Source organism: Schistocerca piceifrons, chromosome 4 (genome assembly GCF_021461385.2).
Source record: "Schistocerca piceifrons isolate TAMUIC-IGC-003096 chromosome 4, iqSchPice1.1, whole genome shotgun sequence".
NCBI classification, from domain to species: Eukaryota; Metazoa; Arthropoda; class Insecta; order Orthoptera; family Acrididae; genus Schistocerca; species Schistocerca piceifrons.
The window spans coordinates 437,556,691-437,581,273 of record NC_060141.1 but is presented as its reverse complement, the minus strand read 5'-3'; positions in this window follow the sequence as shown (position 1 = coordinate 437,581,273).

The window sequence follows — 24,583 nt, the reverse complement described above, 5'->3', positions numbered from 1 at the left end:
GTCGTGTATAATATACCAGATGTGTTTTCCGATCGAGAGTTCGGTTGACTTGTCGCCTTGTCATCGACTGCTATTAGTTGCATGGAACAAATTTCCATTACAGGTCCGTTCCTTACACACCGCTGTTGCGAACGGACGTTACACCACGGTACAGACGTAAATCAGAGTACAGCGAGCAGATGCATCTACGACCGGATGGACAGTTCATAATGTTACGAAAAAAATGGGGCACGAGGAAGATTGGGACATGCATCTCCCGTTTTCCAGTCCAAGACCAAGAATAATAAACATGATGCCGTGTCTCTTCGAATTCACTCGATGTTACACATCTTCAGCTTGGACCGTTTACTAATTTGCTTCCTTTTTTTACACAGTTCACTACACCTTCTTCGTGCTTTCACGCCTGATCTATGTTCAGTTTTTTTTTTGGGCTATCCACTGGGCTATCTTACCACTAAATCAGAGGGGAGTTTCCCTTGTGACAGAAACTCACACAAATTCTTGCACTTGTCCCGTGATCGAGAATGTTGACATGATACAATGTATGTAATGAACCATTTTATATGACTGACATAACCCTACCTTTGAAAGTGAAATAAAGCCGAAACGTGTATGATTGTTGTAAAAATAAAAGTGTGGTAAAGAGAAAAAAAATCATCAAAAGTGAGAGTGAACTTATTTGTCCTGAGTGGCAGTCTGACTTATGACAATTGCAGCATGCACTGTCCTGTCTGCTGTCTGTGAATCAAACTGGTTTGGCCAGACCAGTGAACGGACGCACACCACACTGAAATCAGCCGGGATTTAAGCGCTCTGACAGGGAAGTTTTCCTGCATTATAATAATCAGAACGCCAGACCGCGTATTTTCCAAATTTTCGTGGACGCCTGTCAGAATATAACAGCTGCCGGAGAGAGCCGCTCCTCGCCCACAGCGCGCCGTTATCTGCTGCCGCCTGAGTCAAGGTGAAAGGGCAAAATACTGCTGCGCCGGCGTAAAGCTGTTAAATGATATTCACAGCTCTCTGTTCTCCAGTGAACCATAGTTTGTGGCATACTTGGTCGTAGTTGATTCCATTTGAACAGAGTTGGACTTCACAGTGGATTCATGTAAACAAAGGGGGTGAACTTGTATAGCTACCATCCCAATGTATGCTTTGGCAATCAAACACCATGCCTTTTATAATATGTGTTTATCGTTTTTGTTTAAGATTTATCAGCTCGTTGTAGTTATGAGAGGATTAATAAATGGTGTCATTATTTTGTAAATTTATATACGCCACTGTTCTCATTCATACTCAATGTACTATTCACTGTTTTTATTTTATTATGGTGGTACATGGGTTCACCAACAATTTAGGGTTCAGTCTTATTAAATTAACTAATTTGATTATTAATTTGAGTCCTGAAAGTGAGCCAGGTGTAGCTCATAATTTGAAGGTTATTGAGAATATAATACTTTTCTTTATGTAAAGACAGTAACATGTAGCGTCACTCAGATTTTATGATAAAAGGAAGCGACGGCTTGCAAATTCCAGCCTCATTAAGAAATATGTGGTTCGAAGGCCTGCCTACTATGCAAAAAAAGGATAGGTGGCAATATGTGGTGATTCAAAAAATGGTTCAAATGGCTCTGAGCACTATGTGACTTAACTTCTGAGGTCATCAGTCGCCTAGGACTTAGAACTAATTAAACCTAACTAACCTAAGGACATCACACACATCCATGCCCGAGGCAGGATTCGAACCTGCGACCAATATGTGGTGGATATAGCAACAGAACACAATACGGAATGGGGTACATGTGTTTCGGAGCACATTGTACAGCACACATTGTTGAATATGCGTCCTGCAGACGACGCAAACGTTGCACGATGTAGGGCACTATGGCCTAGGTTTGGCCTCTCAGGCTGAGTCAGAGGTTGGCTATACTTCCTGGTGCCTTGTCGCCTACTCTCTTTGATTGCGGAGTGTTACTCTGGTTGCAGTGGAGTTACGGAAGTGGACAATTAGCCGCTACACAGAGCCATGAGAAAAGGTGGTTACTCGCTCGCTCTAGAGGAGACTTGTCGCAAATTACGGTGAGGTTTCTTTACGGGGAAGGTCGCACACACGGAACGATTACCACCCTGGAATACTGAGGATTCTGCAGGTGGCCCAGCCTGAAATTGCGACAGTGACTACAGTGTGTCTAGCCAAGTGGAACACACGGAGTTGATTCTAGCCACGATGCGTGTATGTTCCAGATTCCAACGGGTGTGGCAATAACGTCATTTTATGGTTACCATTCGCAGATTGTGCGCCGATAGCCTATTTAAATTCTGTTCATGCATTTTGCCATAAACTGTGTTCGTGTGATTCTATATAGGGACCGAATTTGTATCACTGTACTTTGTTTATATGCAGTTGTCTGATTACTTTATGCTGTTTCTATGAATCTGATTGCTCTCTGCATTTTAATGTTGTTGTATAGCATAGGCTTTGAATGAATACATGCTGCTGACGCACAGCCGGCTCCCTAGAATTTTAGACAGCATTGCTCTATTGTTTGACTGTGCTAAGAAGCCATGTTTTCATGTTTCTAGTATTGAGCTGCGTCAAATTATAACACTTATATCGATTAGGGGTAGGTTTATTTTAAGTAAGTGTGTATCTGCAATTTATGAAGTGTGCATTCCGTGTTGCTTGAACTCCTTGATGTATGGCAAGAAAATTACGGTTGTAACGTCCCCTTAGAAAAATTTATGAATTACTGTGCTGATAAATCTCTTACGTTATTTGATTTTCAAACAGTTGAGCAAAACTGAACGTACTAAGACATTTCGCTCTTTACCTATTCCGATCAACACTAAACTGACACACAATATTTTTTAGCGCAACGCAATCTGACTTTCAATAATCCCTACAAAAGAATGGCCCTGACTAACATTAACCTATATCTTTCACAAATCACTTACCTCAAAAATCTTCGTTACTCGAACTACTGCAATACAGCGAGCGCCACTACTGCCAGCTAAATAACAGATTGAAACTACTGAATGCACTAACTACTGATAGGCACAGTTAGCAAATGAAAGATTCTGACAGAGAACAAACAATGTATTTACCTTAATAGTGTTGAAAAATCATAATATACATAGCAGTTCATGACATCCAGTCTTACAAATTTCAAAACTCCGCCATTTCTCTCCCCACATCCACCACTGCTGGCGGCTCACCTCCAACTGCGCAACGCTACGCGCTGTTAACATCCAGCTGCCCAACACTACAATGGCAGACAACAATGCAAACTAGCCACCGACTGCACACAGCATGGCCGGTGATTTTCATACAGAGCGCTACGTGGCGTTACCAATAAGAAAACATAAACAGCCTACTTACATAGCCCCCATGCTCCCCACAAAAAAATTTACAAATTGTTTTGGGCAGTGGCCAATACAGATTTGAAAAAAATTTTCATAAGTACAGCTAAGAAATCAAATGCACACACTTATAGATACAATGTTGGTCAAAAGCTAATATTTTCTCACAGTCCACAAAGACAGTCCTGATGGTTCATCACAGTAAAATAGCAGTGTTTTTCTCAAAGTCTGAGCAGTAAAAGAAAATGCACACAGAAGTAGTGGATTTCCATGCAATCTTGAAGAAGTAGTGTTGTCCTTCTAACGGAAAGACAGTGCTGACTCTTCAAACCCACAGCAGAGTCAGTCGAAGTTTTGAAGAATGTTGGTAGGTAGGTCATCAGGGAGCAGACCCACTGTAGTCCTGGTAGAGATTAGGGTATTGGTGGGCCGCCAGAGGTGCAGACCCACAGCAGTCCTTGTAGAGACGGCCAGCAGCAATCTGTTGCGACTGTGCAGGTGCACAATCACCACTGAAGAGTCTTGCGGACAATATAGCAAGTCCATGAACCACCACTTGTGTACTCACAAAAAAATTTTTTTTTAAATGTCCTTAGAACCAGCAATGCTGTTATCCAGTCCCATGCTGAATTATTACCACACGTGCAAACACTAACAGTCCCAACTTCTCACATATTGTGCATTACTATGACCAACAGAAACGTGTGCAGTGAAATGTAACTCAATTTGAAGAAATGGTGTCTATACAATTATAAATTTACAACATAAGAATACAATTACAAGGGTGCAAACACTAACAGTCCCAACTTCTCACATATTGTGCACTACTATGACCAACAGAAACGTGTGCAGTGAAATGTAACTTAATTTGAAGAAATGGTGTCTATACAATTATAAATTTACAACATAAGAATACAATTACAAGGGTACAAAAAACATCATTAAAGAACATAATAGTACAGATAACAGTTGTAGTAATACAGGCTTTACAAAAGAATAGAAATAGACATATACATCAGTGTTACAGGAATTATGACATAAGTAAATAAATAAAATAATGAGAATAGTTTTCGAAACATTAATTTGACACGTGAGCGTTAAAACAGAACAGAATAAATAATGTCTAAACAACTTTACAAAGAAAGTTACATATTATAAATGCAAATTATATTTGAGGATAGCAGTACTCTTCATCATAGTGAATGTAGCTTAGTACTAGAAATATTCTACAACATAAATCTTATAAACTAAGCACATAAAGACAGGAAGAACACAAATACCGAATACACAAGGGTACACAAACACATAGCGGAATAATACAAAAGGAAAGGACAGGGTTTGTTTTACTGCAGTATTTTTCAAACAAAACTTTCTTTACTTCTTGAAGATCTCCCTTCATTCATCATTACTCCCAAAATGTCCTATCTATACCTCCTTTCTGTATTCTATTCATATTTGTGATACATTTACGCATACACATACATTTTATAACTCTTAAAGTACGATTCTTGGTTTCCAACATCCCTTTTCACAAATCAGAGTCCCTAACCACTACTCATTATTCCTTACCTTATTACACATATACATATTAGTCGACACTTCTTCAATATTTCAACGTAATAAATACGTAGCATAATCAAATTCCTCATATAGCATCAGCTTATTGATCATAAACATACCTCAACAGCATAATACACATTGTCATCATAATAATAACATCATAAAAAGTCAGCCAAATCTCAAAAACGTCATAGCTTTCTGCAATAATTTCAAACCCTAAAAAATATTCTCTGCTCATTTCAATAGTGTCATCTACCTCAAACGTACTTTAAAAATCATGATCTCATACCAAATACATCATTCAAAGCTCTCATAGTATCACAATGGTTCTGAAAAAATATGAAGAGTTCATGAAGTACATACAAAATACACTTTCATAAGTGCAATCATCCAACTGTGTAATTGCGTGAACATCTGTCACTGACGTAGTAAAAAAATTTTTGTATCTCTCTTAAATAATCTTATTGCTGTGTAATTCAGTGTTAGAGAGATATGGAACCGATATGTGAAGTTGTATAAGGAAATACCATATTAGCTAGGGGTCCTTGTGCTTGCCAAACACATGGTACACAAAGTAGGCGTGTACCCCCTGAGACTTAATGTAATTATACCCTCAGGTGTTACAGATTACAGCAATGGAATGAAATGTATCACGGAAAACATTCTTTGTAATTCAAAAATCCTTAAAAATAATTGTTTCAAGTACAAAATTTATCACTCAAATGCGTGTCCTGTAGCGCTAAATGTGCGTCGTGCTGCAAGATAACTCTGTGGAAGTGTCGTAGTTATCGTCCTCTGTAAGCAAAGTTCTGCTGAAGTCAATGTACTCTCATCATAAACAAAAGTGAAATGCTTTGCGTATAGATATCGTAGTTACTATGCTTATTACCATGATGAAGAAAGTACTGTACTGTAACGTATTGTTGTGCTACGGAAAAGGCTGTCTCATTGTAGCTATACCACAAAAGTTACTACTAAAATACACTCCTGGAAATTGAAATAAGAACACCGTGAATTCATTGTCCCAGGAAGGGGAAACTTTATTGACACATTCCTGGGGTCAGATACATCACATGATCACACTGACAGAACCATAGGCACATAGACACAGGCAACAGAGCATGCACAATGTCGGCACTAGTACAGTGTATATCCACCTTTCGCAGCAATGCAGGCTGCTATTCTCCCATGGAGACGATCGTAGAGATGCTGGATGTAGTCCTGTGGAACGGCTTGCCATGCCATTTCCACCTGGCGCCTCAGTTGGACCAGCGTTCGTGCTGGACGTGCAGACCGCGTGAGACGACGCTTCATCCAAACATGCTCAATGGGGGACAGATCCGGAGATCTTGCTGGCCAGGGTAGTTGACTAACACCTTCTAGAGCACGTTGGGTGGCACGGGATACATGCGGACGTGCATTGTCCTGTTGGAACAGCAAGTTCCCTTGCCGGTATAGGAATGGTAGAACGATAGGTTCGATGACGGTTTTGATGTACCGTGCACTATTCAGTGTCCCCTCGACGATCACCAGTGGTGTACGGCCAGTGTAGGAGATCGCTGCCCACACCATGATGCCGGGTGTTGGCCCTGTGTGCCTCGGTCGTATGCAGTCCTGATTGTGGCGCTCATCTGCACGGCGCCAAACACGCATACGACCATCATTGGCACCAAGGCAGAAGCGACTCTCATCGCTGAAGACGACACGTCTCCATTCGTCCCTCCATTCACGCCTGTCGCGACACCACTGGAGGCGGGCTGCACGATGTTGGGGCGTGAGCGGAAGACAGCCTAACGGTGTGCGGGACCGTAGCCCAGCTTCATGGAGACGGTTGCGAATGGTCCTCGTCGATACCCCAGGAGCAACAGTGTCCCTAATTTGCTGGGAAGTGGCGGTGCGGTCCCCTACGGCACTGCGTAGAATCCTACGGTCTTGGCGTGCATCCGTGCGTCGCTGCGGTCCGGTCCCCGGCACGTGTACCTTCCGCCGACCACTGGCGACAACATCGATGTACTGTGGAGACCTCACGCCCCACGTGTTGAGCAATTCGGCGGTACGTCCACCCGGCCTCCCGCATGCCCACTATACGCCCTCGCTCAAAGTCCGTCAACTGCACATACAGTTCACGTCCACGCTGTCGCGGCATGCTACCAGTGTTAAAGACTGCGATGGAGCTCCGTATGCCACGGCAAACTGGCTGACACTGACGGCGGCGGTGCACAAATGCTGCGCAGCTAGCGCCATTCGACGGCCAACACCGCGGTTCCTGGTGTGTCCGCTGTGCCGTGCGTGTGATCGTTGCTTGTACAGCCCTCTCGCAGTGTCCGGAGCAAGTATGGTGGGTCTGACACACCGGTGTCAATGTGTTCTTTTTTCCATTTCCAGGAGTGTATGTTTTACTTTCCAGAATAATACATAAAAACTGTGCAGTTATAAAACAGATATACCGCAAAAGCAACAATGTAAATTGTGTCACACATTAGTAGCGTCGTGATATAATCGTGTAGCTGTCAAAGAAACCAAATACTAAGTCATCTTTAATCTCACCGAATGTACTTCAAACAAAGGGTATCTTTTCAAGTAAACCAAAATGTTGCATTAAAATCTCATTAGCATTATATGTTCTAAGTATGTAAGCCGCATATTCGTTACGTAATCGTGCAACTAACAAGCAAGAATGTACAAATAACAACACTGTATCGTCTGCTCGCTATAACAATGCATTCGTAATTTCTGTTTAAATAAGTTCTCTTGGTTCTTGACTGGATATTTAACTTCAAACATTGTTGCATGTTAACAGTTAACAGATTCTAAGTCTGACAAAGCATACTAGTAACGTGAAGTGAAAAATTTTATAGCAAAGACTAAGTTAAAAAGCAGATTATCTCTGAATAAACGGTTTTACGTGTGAAATTTGGTGTAAACCTTTACTCTTCCTAGTACGCAATTTCAACTTCAACGCAATTATCATGCGGTATACGTCGGATTCTGTAAGGTCCAGAAAGAATTTGTGACTCAAGTGTTTCTTCTTATGTGACAATGAATGAGTTTTAATGAGAACTTTCTGACCAATATATAGTTACTTTGCATTTGCTTTACCGTGTAGTTTTCTCCTTTTGTCTGCTGCAGATTTTATATTTTTAATAGCCAAATCAATTATGTCTTTGTGTCGAAGTTTAAGTGTATTCGGAAAAGGTACAAGCTCTCTGATTCTGTTCAGAGGTTCTTCATTCTTCAGTACAAGAATAGGTGGTAAAGCAGTGGAATCATGAGGCATTTCATTCAGCACGTTTTGAAATAAGTGTAAATATCTGTCCCAATGCTGATGCTTTCTGTGACAATAAAGTCTGCAAAGCTTATTGATTTCTTTCATAATCCGTGCAGACGGGTTACAATGTGGTGAGTACAATGAAATAAAAACAGGTTTGATTTTATGGTTCCGAAGCATGCGTGACCAAACAGCAGACCTGAATTGTGGTCCGTTATCTGAAATGACTTTACTAACGTGTCCAGCTTCACGTAAGAAATTTTTAACAAAGGCGTTGGATACAGACCGTCCAGTGGCTTTACGTAACGGAGTGAAAGAAACAAATTTTGAAGTAAGTTCAAGAGCGACTAGAACGTACGAAAATCCATTCGATGTTCTGACAAGGGGTCCCAAGAGATCAACAGCAGAAAATTCTTTTAATTTAGAAGGAATGATAGAAAACAACGGAGCATGATGTGAGATAGTAGATGGTTTCGCCTTTTGACAAAGTTTACAAATAGGCAAGACTCTTCGAATCCTCTTTTCCATATTGTTAAAATAACAAGTCGTTCGAAGAATATGATAACATTTTCGTGGACCAAAATGTGCGTAGCTGAAATGAATGTACCAAATGAGCTTATTAACAAAATCGTCTGGAATGCAAAGTACCCATAGCTCGTCATCAACAGTGCAGCGTTTGAAGAGTATGTTGTTTCTAACCAGATAATAATGCCAAATCTGAGTGTGTGTCTTTTCATGCCATTTACTTTTGATATCTTTCCAAATCGGATCTTTATCTTGTTCACGAGCAATGTCCTTTAAAGATGTGAAGATGAAGTTTTTAAAGGCGACTTTCTGAATGTGAAGACTACTGAAATTTTTCTCGAGGTTGCCTTCCGTGTTACTTTCCTCAAGCCCAGCCGGTGCGCGTGACTGTGCGTCCGCAACAATGTTCTCCATGCCGGGAATGTAGACTATTGTGAAGTGGAATTCTTGCAGAAACGTTTTAACCTGTCATGATTTAATTTTGAAGACATAAGAAATTGTAATGCACGATGATCACTGTATACATTTACGTGCTTACCAGAAAGAAAGAAACGGAATTTGTTAAACGCCCAAACGATAGCTAAAGCTTCTAATTCAGTAACGGAATAATTTTTTTTCAGATTTTGTTAGCACTCGGCTAGCAAAAGCAATGGTTTTCTGAACAGTAGTGTCATCTTCTGGGGCTTCTTGAAATAAATGGGCACCAAGACCAACTTTAGAAGAATCCGTGCTAAGGCAGAAATCTTGAGACAGATCTGGATGAGCTAGTACTGGCGCGTTAAGTAGCGATTCTTTCAAAGAATTGAATTCCAACTGTGCTTGTTCATCCCAGTTCCAAATAGTATTTTTTCCAGTGAGAGAAGAAAGTTTTGTTGTAACTAGAATTTGCATATACAGAAAACGACGGTAAAAATTTACGAGACCTAGAAAACTGCGGACTTGTTTTTTTGTGGATGGAACTGGAATGGCTCTGATTGCTTCTAACTTTTCAGGATCCGGCTGAACGCCTTCAGAAGAAATAATATGTCCCAAAAACTTCACCTTTGTCCTACCGAATTCAGACTTTTCCAAGTTAACTGTAATTTCAGATTCTGCAAAACTATGTAACACGCTGTTGCGGATGCGATTATGTTGTTCCCATGAGGTTTCTGCTATCAGAATATCGTCGACATATAAGGTGATGCGACGTTTTAAGAACTCAGGTAATATGGAATTTAGCCCGCGAATGAATGCTGCCGAAGAAATGTTCAAACCAAAACGAAGTTCCTGAAACTGATAACAAACGCCCTGATCGATCCATTTTTCTTCTCAACAACATGTAATGGATTGCTGTATGAGCTTACTGCATGCTCAATAATGCCATAGTCAAGCATAGATTGTATTTCTGTTCTAACACGGTCCCTATAATGTGCCGGAATTAGTACGTATGGTCTAACACAAAATTTAGTATGCTCACGAACACGAAATTGTTATTGAATTTCCTTGATTGTTCCTGTTTTGTGAGTAAAACTGTGGAACGTGCTTGTAAAATCTCAAAAAGGTCCTGCCTATCAGTGTCATTACAATTCTCAATTGTGTGAATTTTATTCAGAATTAACTCATTAGTATCAAATACGCCGTCGATATCATCCCTGTCAGTACTTGCAGAGTGATTGCTAGTGTCAAGTTCCGTCGAAAATTCCGAACTGTTGTCTAACAGGAGGTAAAGCCGATTAATTTCCTCGTCATGGTTTGAGAGCCAAACTTCAAATTTCAAAGCTATTGACTTACCTTCTTTCTCTAAACTTATTTCAGCACCGTGAAAGTTTAAGATTGCTTTGTATTCATTCAAAAGTCTACTTCCAATATAATTTCCGTCGACAATAATGGAACAATAAGAAAGTTCATGGAGAAGATGTGGCTTTGACAAAAGAATTCTAAGTTGGTTTGTTGGCGTACATCCACACTTTTTCCAACGATTGCACCTTGTAATTTAATCTTACGTAACGGAAGTGTGGGGCAATCGTTCGATTTGTTGCATTTGCCAAAGGCTGTTTCACTAATTACTGAAATGGGACTGCCAGAGTCAAGTACTGCCGAAAATTTTACGTCATTTACTGTAATGTGAATCACAGGATATGCAATGTTGTTCTGTTTTACGTCGTGTTCCTGGAGTAAGATGATCCTAATTTCTTCCATTTTTACGTAATTACTAGCCACGGCAGCTACGTCGTCAGCTTCATAAGTACGTTTTGTGGCTGCCAGCGATATGAGTCTTTACCTATTATCTCTTCGTTGGCGCGCGTCGTTATTGGAATTTGGAGACCTAACTTCTACAAATTCACCTTGTCGAGAGGGCCCTTCCCTGTTCGAATCCCGCCAGTTCTGATGCAAATCAGGTCTGTCGTTACGATCATATCGTCTGTCGTCACGTCGGTAGATACCATAGTTTCTTTCTTGTCGGTCACGTGGCAGAGAATTTCTCCCTGAATCGTAACTGCGCGCTGGACAGTTGCGTCTGAAGTTATTCTGTCTCCCTTGATAATAATTATTTTGGTTCCCATATTGTCTGTTTTTTCTGATTGACTCTGTGATAGTCATTACTGCGGAGAGGTGATCTTTCCCTGTAATTATTACTACTCTGCCAACGGTTGTCATACGGGTGGTGTCTGTTTTGGCCACGATTTACGTTGTAAGAATAGCCTTGTTGTGTCCTTATATGATTTCTGGCATCGTGGAATTGTGGCGGATGTGACCTGTAATTGTTGTGCTCCTGTTTTCGCGTTCCGTGATTGTCAGTGTCAATTTCCAATTCTTGTAACAGTCCCTAAAAGGCTTCAATGTCGTTTATGCAACGTCCTGCCAAAATAATATGACGTAAATGTTCAGGCAATTTGATTAAGCAAATGCGGATGAGTTCTGAGGGGCTGTAAGTGTTTGACAGGTACTGATTCTGGTGCAACATGTCTTCAAAATATTTCACAAGACTGGAAAACTCAGATTGTTCGAAATGTTTCATCATTCTGATGCTATGTTTTACTCGGTCTTGTGTGGCTTGAGAGCAATATGCTGAGAGGAAGGCATGGTAAAATTGTCCTACGCTGTGGCAATCGTGAATGACCGATCGCATTCTTACAGCTGGTTCATTCTCTAAGTAGCCACACATAAATTCTAATCTGTGCTCTAATGACCAGTTGGGAGGAAAACAATGAGAGAATTGATGAAGCCACGCTTGTGGATGAATGTCGTTGCCGGAATTCTTAAATGTTTTGAATTTACGTGTAGTAATATACAGCTTATAGTCAAAATCATCATGTCGGCGAGTCGCATGTCGGTCATTGTTACGTCGTTTCGGCGGTTCCATCTAAAAATTCGGTGTACCTTGCCAATTTCTTTCATAATTTCCGAAGTGCCCTATGTTACTATTTTGTGGCTGTTCCCTATTTCTATGTCCCTCTTCACGTATTGGAGCGCGAGTGTCCTCTGAAATATGTAATTCTTGTATTACCTGTGTCAACTGATCTTGTACTTCCCGGATTTCTCTTTGGTGTTGCGTATTAATTTGATTCTGATTTTGTTTGAATTTCCTAATTTGTTCGTACTCTTCAGTGTCAGTGAAGGCTACAGATCTTGTGCCATTCAGATCATCATCCACCTTTGTAGATAAGTTAGTGAACTGATCCGAAAGTTCGGCTACTTTCACCGGTATTGAACTTATTTCATCAGTGTGTTTTTGTGAACCAAGTTTCAGAGTGTCCATTTGTGTTGAAATCGTATCTACTGTGTCCTTTAAGTTTTCTTGAGTTTTTGCAAGTTGCATAACCGAATCGGAAGATGCAACTGAGTCAATCTTAGCTTGCAAGGTCTCATGATTTTCATGAACAATAGTTTGCAGTTTCTTTTACTGCTGCTTCATAATTCTGTAATGTATTTTCACGCCGCGAAAAAATAGGTTGGAAATGCTCACAAATTTGTGTTTTTACGTCATTACAGGCTTTTTTACTTTTCGATTCGATTTTATGTAACTCAGTAGTTAAATCTTCACGTCTTTGTTCAAGCGTGGTGTCTAACTTTTGAAGATTTTGTTCCATTGTGTCTAACTTTTGAAGATTTTGTTCCATTGTGTCTAACTTTCGAAGATTTTGTTCCATTGTGTCTAACTTTTGAAGCTTTTGCAGTGTTTGTCCCATTTGTTGTATTAATTGTAATAATAATGTATTAGTGTATGGAATCTGTTTCTCTATGCTTTTTGGCAGTGCATTTTCACCGGCAACATTCACATTTTGACAAGCAGAAAATGTGTCTTGACTCATGTGGGAAAACGGTGAGGACCCAAAACCTGAGTCTACAGTATTTGCAATATTGTGTTCTGTCATTTCGGCTTCCTGAGACGAGCTGTTGCCGACCGATCGATCGATAATGCTTCCCTGTTCACTACTTGTTTCACTGTCTACACCATTATTTGCCGCCCGCTCCATTTCCCTATGCACAATTACCAAATTACTACTTTGAATGTCTGTTAATTCATTACACAATGGTGCTGATAAGCTACGCTCGTCGTCACTATTATTTCTCAGTTCACTTTGGAGCCTAGTGTTACTTTTTTCACACGCCATTATTGTCACAAAATTTCACACGATAACACAGAAAAGCACAATTTGAAGAGCAAAAATAAGAGAACACATTAACATAGCACTGAAAATAATATCAAGTTAATTGCAAGCGCAGCTGCGAAATACTTGGTGCAAATCTACGTGCATGCCACAACTGTTTTACTGTACAACAATGAAAGACTGCAACTACAAAGGAGATTCTCTCTACAATTAGGCGCTAGCAATAAGCAAAAGCCACACTAATTACACAAACTACAAGAAAAAATCAGAAGATTCCAGTGAGGTATCCTCGGCTAAGGGTCGACATATGAAACGTCCTCTTAGAAAAATTATACAGGACTGTGCTTAAACTGACAAACAATATTTCTTAGCGCAACGCAATCTGACTTTCAATAATCCCTACAAAAGAATGGCCCTGACTAACATTAACCTATACCTTTCACAAATCACTTACCTCACAAAAATCGTCGTTACTCGAACTACTGCAATACAGCGAGCGCCACTACTGCCAGCTAAATAAAAGATTCAAACTACTGAAGGCACTAACTACTGATAGGCATAGTTAGCAAATGAAAGATTTTGATAGGGAACAAACAATGTATTCACCTTAATAGCCATAATATACACTCCTGGAAATGGAAATAAGAACACATTGACACCGGTGTGTCAGACCCACCATACTTGCTCCGGACACTGCGAGAGGGCTGTACAAGCAATGATCACACGCACGGCACAGCGGACACACCAGGAACCGCGGTGTTGGCCGTCGAATGGCGCTAGCTGCGCAGCATTTGTGCACCGCCGCCGTCAGTGTCAGCCAGTTTGCCGTGGCATACGGAGCTCCATCGCAGTCTTTAACACTGGTAGCATGCCGCGACAGCGTGGACGTGAACCGTATGTGCAGTTGACGGACTTTGAGCGAGGGCGTATAGTGGGCATGCGGGAGGCCGGGTGGACGTACCGCCGAATTGCTCAACACGTGGGGCGTGAGGTCTCCACAGTACATCGATGTTGTTGCCAGTGGTCGGCGGAAGGTGCACGTGCCCGTCGACCTTGGACCGGACCGCAGCGACGCACGGATGCACGCCAAGACCGTAGGATCCTACGCAGTGCCTTAGGGGAAGGCACCGCCACTTCCCAGCAAATTAGGGACACTGTTGCTCCTGGGGTATCGGCGAGGACCATTCGCAACCGTCTCCATGAAGCTGGGCTACAGTCCCGCACACCATTAGGCCGTCTTTCGCTCACGCCCCAACATCGTGCAGCCCGCCTCCAGTGGTGTCGCGACAGGCGTGAATGGAGGGACGAATGGAGCCGTGTCGTCTTCAGCGATGAGAGTCGCTTCTGCCTTGGTGCCAATGATGGTCGTATGCGTGTTTGGCGCCGTGCAGGTGAGCGCCACAATCAGGACTGCATACGACCGAGGCACACAGGGCCAACACCCGGCATCATGGTGTGGGGAGCGATCTCCTACACTGGCCGTACACCACTGGTGATCGTCGAGGGGACACTGAATACTGCACGGTACATCCAAACCGTCATCGAACCCATCGTTCTACCATTCCTAGACCGGCAAGGGAACTTGCTGTTCCAACAGGACAATGCCCGTCCGCATGTATCCCGTGCCACCCAACGTGCTCTAGAAGGTGTAAGTCAACTACCCTGGCCAGCAAGATCTCCGGATCTGTCCCCCATTGAGCATGTTTGGGTCTGGATGAAGCGTCGTCTCACGCGGTCTGCGCGTCCAGCACGAACGCTGGTCCAACTGAGGCGCCAGGTGGAAATGGCATGGCAAGCCGTTCCACAGGACTACATCCAGCATCTCCACGATCGTCTCCATGGGAGAATAGCAGCCTGCATTGCTGCGAAAGGTGGATATACACTGTACTAGTGCCGACATTGTGCATGCTCTGTTGCCTGTGTCTATGTGCCTGTGGTTCTGTCAGTGTGATCATGTGATGTATCTGACCCCAGGAATGTGTCAATAAAGTTTCCCCTTCCTGGGACAATGAATTCACGGTGTTCTTATTTCAATTTCCAGGAGTGTATATACCAGTTCATGATATCCATTCTTACAAATGTACTGTTTCTGATGGACACACCTCCAGATCATCCGCTCTCAAAAATCCGCCATCTCACTTCCCCACATCCACCACTGCTTGCGGCTCACCTCCAACTGCGCAACGCTAGGCGCTTTTAACAGCCAACAGCCCAACACTACAATAGCAAACAACAATGCAAACCAGCCACAGACTGCACACATCATAGCCAGTGATTGTCATACAGTGCGCTACGTGGCGTTACCAATATAAAAACCTAAACAGCCTACTTACACAGTTTTGTTATATATGAAAAAATCAAAAGAATATGATGAATTTTTAAATTATTATGATATGAATATGTTTATGAAGGAAGTGTGTTTGTTAACAACTGTTTCATGCTAGGGAACTGGTATTTGTAACATGTAAATGCTGTAGGGAAGTCCCTCCGCAAGGAAAGTGGCATGGCGAGATGTAAAAGATGGGTTTGGCGGTCGAACTGAGTGGCTCAATTGTGTGAACGGCACGCAGTGTGTGGCTAGCCTTAGCACGGTACACTTCCACGGTGCTACGAGAGGTAATTGGAAGCTGCATTAGAAGGGATTTGCCTCGGATGTGGATCTAGCTATTATTTGGTATTCACGGAAAAATGGAATGGCTCTAATATGTTGAAAATCCGACGCCAAGAAGAGTAGAGCATTCGCACATCAAGAGCCGTGATTACAGTTAGCTGCCATTTCGCCTGCCAATAATCTTCACCACTGCTTCACAGACTTCATACATTCAGTTACGTAATGTGTAATGGCAATGACCAGTTAATTTGTGTGTTGATTCAATAATAATCACATAAAACGTCAATTCGTGTTCGAAACCATAACTTCCATCCCGATCACGAACCTATGCATGGTCCTCACCTCAGTGCTACTAAAACCGAGTATCCTGATTTAAATGGACAATTCTGGCATTCATGTGTTTAAAAGTGATTTTTTGTCTAAAGTAAAAGGAGTGGCAAAAATTAAAGTAAGTGTAAAATTTGGGTGCTTTTTTTATGAACTGCTCCAAGTGAAATTGTTAAGGTAGGAAGTTTAAGTATAAAAATTTAAACGTCAATCAAAAGGAAAGTGAAAACCTTCATTATTTGAAAGCTAAAACCATAAAGTGAAGTTGGATAGGCTTTTGCCAAAGTATCCTTAGTTTGTTATAAAATATACATTTGTAGGATTACAGTGCAAGATTGTGTAAATATTATCGCCAAGAATACTTGCTTCACAGGTGATTAAAGTATAAGTACATATAAATCTTTAATAAACCTATTTGCGGTACTACTATCAGAAGTGAAGCTATGCACATTTTTAAAGATAGTGTAGTTTTGATACCCATCATGAGTGGTTCCTTTTGAAGTTAATTAAGCCCAGTGTTGCATTTTATTACCTTGCAAAGTAATTTAAGTGAATGATTATCTTTTAGAGGTAGTTCTTACTTTTGCAACTATACCAGTTTATGGGTACACATCATATTGTCCTCCTATTAAGAAAAAAATGAATTACTCGTGTTGCTGTTGCTACTGAGAACTGCTATATGCAGAGGAGCTTAAACAGTGTATTTAAGATATTCATCTCTATTTGTGTTATTCATCTCGGTCAAGATGGAAGTCCCTCATGTCCAAAATCAGTTCTGCACTTCACACAGTGATGTTTCAGTATTTTGATTAAGTAATGCTAATGATTGTGGCCGTCATTCGTATGAGCTTGGTGCAATTTTTCTCCCCATAATTTATTGGTATGTGTGTTATTGGCAACTGCTGCTGCACACAGTACAGAGTTCACTGTGTCGGTTTGTATCCTGTTTGATATTCAAATGGGAATCTCAACAAAAGTAACTTCAATAACTAATATCCAATTTTCTCAATTATGTATTTCCAAATTAATGTGCCTAACTAGGCTGGCGATGGTTGATTTTTTTCTTCATTCATTTATAATTATACCACTTCTGTTAACTCCAAAGGTTAAGGGCCCGTTACGTTTTACTGTCAACTGCACAAAATTCGAAATTATAGTCCGATACCCATACCCATACGGTCGAACTTTGAAATCCTCTCAGAGGGTAACACGGCACGTTAGTGTTACACGTGGCTTTTCCCGTAACAGAACTAATGGTTCAGTTATTATGGAATAGTGTTATAAGGTAGTCTGTGAAATTTCCTTGTATTTTTGTGAACAGTAGTGTACTGATGTTCACATACAGAAGCAGAGGAAATGGTTCAAATGGCTCTGAGCACTACGGGACTTAACATCTGAGGTCATCATTCCCCTAGAACTTAGAACTACTTAAACCTAACTAACCTAAAGACATCACACATTTCCATGCCCGAGGCAGGATTCGAACCTGCGACAGTAGCGGTCGCGCGGTTCCAGACTGAAGCACCTAGAACCGCTGGCCACACAGGCCGGCAAGACTATAACACCACTATCAAACTCACTTAATCTTGATAATCTGCCATTGTAGCAGCAGTAACTGGTCTAATAACTGCGCCAGACACTTGTTGTCTCGTATGGGCGTCGCCGAATTCTGCGCCGTAGTTTGCCTGTATACGTACTTCTGAATTTGAATACGCATGCCTATGCAAGTTTCTTTAGCACTTCAGTGTATGCCTACGGGATCATAGCTGCCGTCCTACGTCACTCTCATCCAGACGAAGGAGTGAGAGAAAGCAATTCGTACAGTAATGACCAGGTAGAGCTCTGCAGCACAAGAGCGGTAAGACTAGGTTTCCCTGTGTGGGGCACCACTTTCACGTTGAAGTTGGCCTGTTCTTTAGACAAACAAATCATGGGTACTCCTAGTAGCCCGCACTGCAAAACTGATTCCTTCCGCAAAGCTCTTTAAGACGTCCCCCTGAGCTGTGGTTCCCTTAATCGTTCTTAATTTGTTGAGCATATTTATGGTTTCCTGTTCTTCTTCCCATTGAACGTTAGTAACGGGAGGGACTGTCAAAACGAGGAGAAAGGTCACCTAGAGTCATGTCGCAGCACACGTTGGTAAACGCTGATAGGCGGGTACAAATACGTCGAAAAGTACATATAACAATGGACCCTATCTGGCAACAGGGCTCCGGCGGATGGGTGATCGAAATATTCTCCTTTGAAGGACGTTCACTAAGATTGAGACGAGGACCAAGATACGTCCACCATCATCTCTCACAGAAAGCTACAATTTGCTCCTGTAATTTCATTTGTGCACCTACAATACCCTGCAGGGTCGTGTCCTTCACCAAAGACATTGCATCAGTCATCGCTCCCAAGTAGTGTCAGAATGCCACTTTTGACAGGTTAAAAACAACTCTTTGCTTTTCGTACACAATACTCTTATCGACTGACATACCCTGGTGTGAATCACGACCAAACCTCACAGCTTTTATTCTGTCAACGGCTTTACTCATACTCTACAGGAGTTCTCTATATAGTTTTCTTAAAACAACACCCACCGCTGCCGAGTGTCAGAATGGTCTGTTCGAGACTCCAGTGACCTGAGGCTCTTGTTGGACCCACATCTGACTTGTCTCCATGAGCTTTGAATGACGGTTGCGAGGTCACTAATCGGCTTGTAGACTCCCCCCTTCCCCCCTCTCTTCCTTTGTCTTCTGAATCGTCAAACTAGTGAAATGGGATGTAGACGCTATTAAGCCAGTGGTCATAAACCAAATGCTTTTGGATGTTTTATAATTGTACTCCTAAGAATAGACGCCAAATCTGTCAACATAGGAAGCACATTTTGAACCGTCGTATACTCGTATATTATGCATACTGTTCTGCTTATAATACACAGTATGAAAGTGAGAGAAAAATTTTAATTTACTTAGATTAACGAAGGCGATGTTGGCCTAATGTACTCGACGATGCCCTGTAGCTACTCTGTCTAGAGGATCGTCCTAAGAAATACCAAATTAAGATCAGCCTCAAGATGCCTAAATAAGGTGAAACGCGTAGTTGATAAATAAAAAATAAAAAAATTGCAACCAAGATTGTTTTCAACTAATACTGTTAAACACTGGTTTGCTGATTCATTCCACTGATGGATTCGAAGAGTTTCTTTAACTTGCATCTTGAATCATTTTCTAGAGAGATCAAAAATTATATGAAAATATTTTTAAACTAGAAGATCAGCTCCAGGCTTATTAACCCGATCTCATTGCTATCGAGATTCGGTATCTCTCTCTTTCGTGTAAAGTAAAAATTCGTATGAAATTGCTGGCTTGGATAAACCACTAACTGCAAAGGTTTTCTCCCGAAAAATGGCACCTTTCCTTCTGTAAGTAAGAGCGTTGATCCGTCCGGACAGAAACAAGTAGCCCGCCGAACTTAACGTCCCCTACCCACGGACGTATCATCCTCAACATTGAATCCCCTCACTCAATGAAACAGTGTGGAGGGGTTCGGAGTTTAAGCCAGGACACTGGTGCAAAGTCTGGTGAACATATCCTGTAGGCCACAATCTCTCCTCCCTTTTCCAACCAAGTGCTGGAGAAGTTGTTCCACCATCTGAATCTGAACCGGCAACCTTCGTCTCGAGTGCCACTACACCGGCGTGCGTTCGCAGCTGTTGCGTTTAATTCATCTGTTCTTTCGAAAATGTTAAGTAACGAACAATCTGACCTCCGTTATGGACAATATCGTTCACAAACGTTGAACTTCCAACTTCTTGCTTGGGATAAAAATTTTCCTTTCAATGTTTCCTCTTATTGTAGGTAATCATGGAAGCGAAGATACAAAAATGTCATCCCACATGGAAGCATACACCAGTACATCATGCACATGTTGCATGAGGATATCAGATGACCTCGATGTCAGTGGGCTTTAATATTTGTTCTTTCCCTCTTTATGGTATTTTACTGCCCCGTTGCCGTAATGAATCTTAACGTTCTCCAATCCTTCACGAGCATGAAAAATCGCGTCTCTATCTTGTTCGAACTGTGTCTTGTGTTCTATCGCTCAAAGTCTAATTTTTCTTGGTTTTTGTTTTAATGTAGAAGAATTTTAAGAGGACATAGAAAAGATTCAACGCTTTTAAATGAAGCAGCTTTATCTAAATCTACATCTACATCTACATGTATACCCTGCAAATCACACTCAAGTGCCTGGCAGAGGGTTCGTCGAATCACCTTCGTAATAATTCTCTATTACTCCACTCTCTAACAGCGCGCAGAAAAAACGAACACTTATATCTTTCCGTGCGTGCTCTGATCTCCCTCATTTTGTTATGATGATCGTTCCTCCCAATGTAGGTCGGTGTCAACAAAATATTTTCGCATTCGGTGGAGAAAGTTGGTGATTGAAATATCGTGAGAAGATTCCGCCACAGCGAAAAACGTCTATGTTTTAATGGTGTCTATCACAAATCGTGTATCATGTCCGTGACTCTCCCTCTCTTCTATTTGCCGACAACACAAAACGTGATGCTCTTCTCTGAACTTTCTCAATGTGCTCCATTAATCCTATCTGGTAAGGAACCCAGACCGTGCAGCAGTACTCCAAAAGAGGACGGACAAGCGTAGTGTAGGCAGTCACCTTATAAAATCTATTACACTTCCTGAGTGTTCTGCCAATAAAACGTAGTCTTTGGTTCGCATTCATCACAACATTTTCTAAGCCTTCTTTCCCATTTAAATTGTTCGTAGTTATAATTCCTGGGTATTTAGTTGAATTTACAACTTCCAGATTAAACTTTTAACGTGTAACCGAAGTTAAATGGATTCCTTTTAGCACTCATGTGGATGACCTCACACTTTTCGTTGTTTAGGGTCAGTTGCCAATTTTCGGACACTCAGATATCTTTTCTAAATCGTTTTAAAATTTATTTAGATCTTCTGATGAGTTTACTAGACGATAAACGACAGCATAATCTGCAAACAACCTAAGACGGCTGCCCAGATTGTCTCCTAAATCGTTTATAATAAGGACCAGCAGAGGGCCCTATAACGCCACCTCCGGGAACGCTACAAATCAATTCTGTTTTACTAGCTGACCTCCCGTCAGTTACTACGAATTGTGACCTCTCTGACAGGAAATCACGAATCCAGTCACATAACTGAGACGATATTCCATAAGCACTCAATTTCACGACAAGCCACTAGTGTGGTATAGTGTCAGAAGCCTTTTGGAAATCTAGATGTACGGAATCAATTTGAAACCCCTTGTCAATAGCACTCAAAACTTCATGTGAATAAAGAGCTATTTGTGTTTCACATGAATGATGTTTTCTAAACCCATGTTGACTGTGAGTCAATAGACGGTTTCCTGCGAGGAAACTCATAATGTTCGAACACAATATATGTTCTAAAATACTGCTGCATATCGACGTTAACGATATGGGCCTGTAATTTAGTGGATTACTCCTACTACCTTTCTTGAATATTGGTGGGACCTGTGCTAAAGAGCTAGCTGTGTTTCACAAGAACGATGTTTTCTAAACCTGTGTTGATTGTGTGTCAATTGACTGTTCTCTTCGAGGTAATTCATAATGAAGGAACAAATTTTACGTCGGTGAGTTACGAACGGAATAAGAATAATTTAATAGCTCTTTCCGTAAATTCGTTACTCAGAAGTGAACGGCAGAAATTAATGTAGAGAGAGTTACAGTACGATTAAACGTAACAGGCCGCTCTAGGAAACCTCATTGGAAAGGGGAACTTTCCATTGCGAGATTAATTTGAGAAACACGGAATTTCACTGATCAAGTTTTCGAACATCAACAACTCTTTAAGGACGCAGTGACAAAAGTAATTCATCATAAGTGAAGAAACAATAGTCGCTATAAGCACATAACAGTTGATTTGATACCAAGGAATTGTGAAATTAGCTCTGACGAATTTCGATTTTATTAATAATATGGTAAACTGAGTACATAATTTGAAACCTGTGACTTACTGCACCCTATACAGATAAGTTCTTGTTGTTTAGGTTTTAGTTCTTGTATGTCACTACCATATTTAAAACTCTCAGCTCGAACATATTGTATTTCGCGAGTTTCCATTTCCTCCATGTCACTGAAAAAAATCCTATGGCACAGAGGACAATGTGATGCACTTCTTTCGTGAATAGAAAAAGTCATACTCTTTCTTGAAACAAATACTTGAGTGTATTTACTGTTGAGATAGGAAGCACTGAGTATTTTGATATTGGCGTTAACGTAACAAAACGTGTGATAGGAAGTCAGATGTGCTTCTTTAGCTGACTAACCTTTCTTCCTGTGTTGGTTCCGCAGGTTTTTACAGCAGCTGACAGCCGAAGCACAGATATACTTGCCAGCATACAGCAGACTGAGCCTTATGATAATTTACGGGCAGTCCCACGTCCAAATAAAAAACCTTTTAAAGCTTCCGTTAACAATATTGTACGTTCTACGCTTTGCATTTTCATGCGGTAGTGAAAAATCATGTCTTTGGAGACTGTCGCTACGCACTGCAAAGAATGCTGCTTTACGCTTCCATGGGGACACATAATCCGTGCTGAAAAGTCTCAGAAGCTCGTGCGTGCTGCTTTCTTCCATTCGCCGCTGTTTCAGTTTGCCAACAAAGCTCCAGCCTTATTCTCGTAGAGCTTTACCTTCTACATATTTTTCTTTTCCTGCATCAGGCTAATGGTCCCTTCGGACTATTTTTCCACCAAATTTTTCTAATTATTCCATCAAAATCCTTGTATCGCGTGATCTATATTCCATTATCCTGTTACTTTAGCAGCACTAAATCGTCAGCCGTTATTTTGTTCGTAATTTTCCACTTCAACAAACACTCTTCGTTTTCTTATTTACCAATTATAATTTAGTCCTTATGTTACAACTCCTTTTTTTATTTTCTTAAAGTACAATCGATCGTTCTTCAGTTGACAGCATTCTTCATTATTTATTAAAAAACTGTTAACGATTCACTAACTGAAACACATCACTTTGCTGGAGTTTATTTTTGGGTTTCGTTTGTCTTGCTCGTCAGTATTCTGTGTATATAGCCATAGATCGCTTGATATTTACGTATGTATTAGGATGACCTAACTTAATGTCGTTTATGTGTACGTCAATATTCGATCTCACTTATCAACTCCAAAGTCATACCAAACCCTAGAAGAGGCACATATCCGACATCGTATCCTTCTTTTAGTTTCGAAACGGTATTAACGCAACAGGTGCTATCAAAAACATTTACCCAAGAGCATTACACCTTCTTAAATGCCGAAGATGATTTTTTAACGTTTAAATCAGGTAATTTGACCAATTTTGACCTTTGCGATTCGTATCGATCAGGAAGACCAACGAATTTAGACAATTCTTTAGTTTCAACATTTCGTTTGATTTTGACCTGGTAACAAGCATGTGTGGATTGTGGCATTCATCCTGCAAATATCTGAAGAGCACATGTTGCCACTCAATGTTTATTATTGAAATCAGGCACTGTCAGTGCAGCCTCAGTAGGCCAGGCTTGAAAATGAAGGTTCGAATCTAGATGCCTAATAATTACTGTATCTATTCACAGAACCATTAATAAACGCTTTAAGGACTTTAGACAATGACGCGTTAAGGGCAGAAGTAGGAGCAAATGCGTATCTTACAAGCGAGGAACTACTAAACACTCTTAACAAACCTTAGTCGATCATCAAAGAACACTTGCAGCAGGCTCCTAAAGACATAGATGACCGATCTTCCACATGGAACTTATTTATGGGTTCAGCGGCACAATACACAAGCGTCTTATGATCGCTTGGTCACTGGAAACGAAAAATGAGTCCAGGATTTGGCAGCCGAAGACTTCCGGCATAAGAAGTCACCCTCATTCTGCCAACGGCTTTGTCAAAGATGGCGGACGAGCGGACAGAGGTTCAGGGCTCTCTCTTGTCGTTGAAAACTGCCCCTAAAGACGGAAGAATCAGCAATGATCAATGGCATGAGGATGCAGAAGAAAATGAAAACCACTGCATTAAAGACACTAAACGTGTATCCACAGGACATGTGGCCCGTAATTGAAAAAGTCTCATGATGATCTCTCCATTGACAAAACAGTCTGGAATAGTCCCCGATTCGGGTCTCTGAGAGAGGACTGCCAAAGCGGTGGTGACCATAAGAACAAGACTGAATAATCAACTAAAGGATAACGTTCTACGAGTCGGGGCACGGAATGTCATAAGCTTGAAAGTGGTAGGGAAACTTGAAGATCTGAAAAGGGAAATGCAAAGGCTCGATCTAGATATAGTAGG